This window comes from Suricata suricatta, chromosome 8 (genome assembly GCF_006229205.1).
Source record: "Suricata suricatta isolate VVHF042 chromosome 8, meerkat_22Aug2017_6uvM2_HiC, whole genome shotgun sequence".
NCBI classification, from domain to species: Eukaryota; Metazoa; Chordata; class Mammalia; order Carnivora; family Herpestidae; genus Suricata; species Suricata suricatta.
The window spans coordinates 137,634,998-137,638,206 of NC_043707.1; positions in this window are offsets into that span (position 1 = coordinate 137,634,998).

Genomic DNA, 3,209 nt, shown 5'->3' on the forward strand with positions numbered 1-3,209 from the left:
TGGGGACTCCCGCGGCCCACCCGCGCCTTCCCCGCCCGCCGCGCCTGCACCCGCGCCGCCCGCACCTCCCCGCGGCCTCTGGAGGCCCTGGTAGCCCCCTAGCCAGTCCACGGACCTTGCTGACTGCAAGAGACCTGGGGCGCAGGGCAGACTGAGGACACCCGTCACGAGGTACCTGCTCAGCATCCACAGGCTGGAACCTGGTGATTTGTGATCTGCGCCTCCGACTGAGGGGAGTTAGGGCGCAGCTCCAGGAAGTAAGTGGAGCAGCCCAGCCACACCCCACCTTGGGTGGAGGAGGAGGGGGCAGGTGGCTGCAGGGGGAAGAAGAAGTCCCCTACCCCAGCGACGGGAAGTGGCTCTGGTACCGGGCCAGCCGTGCTTGGGCAGCTGACGCGCCTTCCCCAGTGCTGGCACCTGCCCAAGGGCTGGGCCAGGAGCTCACATCTATGCGGACTGCTCACTGCCCTCCCTGCTGGTCCCTTAACGTCTCAGCCCTGGAACCTCTGGACACACACCAGCTTTGGCCTGAGGGGCTCTCCTGTCCCTGCTCTCAGTTACAAGGACAGGTGCAGCCAGGGCTCTGTGTTGCTGGGGGTGGGGACATTGTAAGATGGCCTTGGGAAGGACTTATTTCCCCAGAATGAAGTTACCACCTATGGACCACGCACCAGTCTAGGGGGTCTTGGGGTGTAGGGAGGGGTGGGATAAGGAGGTGCCCTGTGGTGTCAATGAAGCTTGTTGCTTTGGAGGGCCTGGGCCCAGCAGGGTCCGTGCCAGCGGGAGGTGAGCAGGGCCTATGTGCCACTCAGAGCAGCAGAAAGTCGGGGGGAAAGAGCAAGTGAAGGAGCAAGAAATCTTTTCCTCATTTTCTCTGGGAAAGTGCTCCCTGCTGCTCCTCAGGACAAGTGACTGGAAGCAACTTGTTCTTTGGACTTCTTTTCCCTCTGTATGGAAGCAAGGGGAGCCTGAGGAGACTCAGGGAGGGACCACAGCCCCCCGTCAGGTGTGCCCGAGGGGCACCTGCAGCCTGCAGGCCATGTTCCTGTTTCATGAAGGTTCACTGAGCATTCTAGGGAGATTGGGAGTCCTCCCAGCCATCCCCAGTCCTCCACCCTGAGCAAGGGACCAGAGCACTAGGGGTGAGGGGAGCTGAGGGGGATCGGGGGGCGTAAACTAAGTCCAACTCTGTCCCAGAAACCCATGTGGCCTGGGCACTGATTTGGAGGGGAAGCTGCAGGCATTAATGGAGGAGGCAATGTTAGGACAACAGGTGAACCCCCAGCCCGCCTCTCAGGCCCAGCTGGCTGGACTGCAGTTTCCTCGGGGGCAGGCCAAGGGCTGGGTGCACCTCCGTGACCCCCCAGAACTCAGCACGTGATGGATGCTCAATAAACATTGTGACCTGGCAAACAGGCAATGTGACTGGGCCACAGCTGTACCGAATCCTTTTGCCTTGACCCACCCCCCAAGTCCCTGATGTCACTTTGAATATCAGCTCCACCCAAAACTTGTGCACCCCGGGGACAAATGTGGGGGAGGATGTGGAGAACGGGGAGGACTGATTCTGCTGGTTTTCCCTGTTTCTGAGAACATAAGCTTGTTCTCCTGAGTCTCCAGCAACAGGTGGACAGGGAGGGGCAGGTAGGGTGCCCACACCCACCACACAATGTCAAGTTTCCTCCGTGGGTTGAGGGTGCACCCTGAGCGGGCTCCTTGTTCCTAATACGTGAGATCTTTTGATACAGGTGTGAAGACAGTAAGAGCTGACCGACCAGAGGCCCCTTTTTCACTTTGGGTCTTATTTTCCACTTCTTGCTTCTGAGCCCCATCCGGGTCCTCAACCCTGTGACTGCCATTGTGTCTCCAATCAAACTATTGGAGGAGGGGCACGTAGACAGGCCAGTGAGTGACTCATGGGGTCAGGCGTCACCAGGAACCTGAACCGGGTGGCTACCTGGCCCTGGCAGGGGGCTGAGGCATGCCCAGGCAGGCGGGGTTCTGGGCTGGCGGTGAGAAGCCGGTTTCCCAGTAGGAATGGGCATCAGCTGCCCGCACGTTCTAGCTGGCCTTCTGCACTGGGCTTGTGGAAACGCGATGACACTGACCTTCTCCACAGGACCCTGCAGGCTCCTCTCCGGCTATTCCTGAAGGTGAAGGGAGGGTCGTGCGGGCTTTTTCTATGCCGGAGGGAGGCTGCCTCACTCAGAGGGACACTTAATGATCCCTAACAAGGCCCACATCGTGCCCGGAGCCCAGCACTTGTGACCCCCTCTCTGCTATGATCCCCTGACCGAATCTAACTCTGGTTGTCACGCTTGGTTGGAGAAAAGGCTCCTGTGTCTCTCATACACCAGTGGGTGAAATGCTCCAATGACCCAACCAGAGCGCGGAGCTGTCTGGGGAACTCAGGCTGGGGCCAACCCCAATGTCTCCCCCTCCCCGGCACCAGTTAAGTGTCCGTGAGGGAGGAGAAAGAGCAGGTTTTCAAGGAGGGCTCCTCTAATAAACATTTACAGCTTGCTCTGCTCTGCCTGTGAAGCCCAGACTCTGCCGGTGAGTCTCCCTCTGGTTTATCTGTAATAGGATCAGAATGAACTTAGCCCTCGGCGGATGTCTGGATGAATCCCCGGCTCTGCAGAACCCTCCCCACCACGCTTTGGAGTGACCACTCTGTAGGGGCAGCTACCTTCTACTTGAAACATCCATATGTGGCTATATTAAAAAAAAATTTTTTTTTTTACTGTTTATTTGTGTGTGGAGGGCAGGGGCAGGGAGAGAGGGAGACACAGAATCCGAAGCTCCAGGCTCTGCGCGGCCAGCAGAGCCCGACTTGGAGCTCGAACTCACAGACTGCTAGAGCACGACCTGAGCGGAAGTTGGAGGCTTAACCAACTGAGCCCCGCAGGCGCCTCTCTGTGGCCACATTAAAAAACACACACACACACACACCAGGTTGCTATAGACATCCCAGAAAAGAGCTAACTCAGCCAATGGGGTTTTTTCCCTTGGTTTTACCTCTCGCCTGGCCGCTTACCAGCGTGGCCCTGTCTCTGGGGTGCTGACCGGTATGGGGGTGTGTGTGTGCGCATGCACATGTATCCCTCCGCACAGCCTGGTGACCGCCCTGCAGGGAGCTGCCAGGGCCTGTGCTGTGGGGGAGCAGGCTGCCACCCACGGAGGGTTCCCAGTGAGCAGCTAGTTTCGCT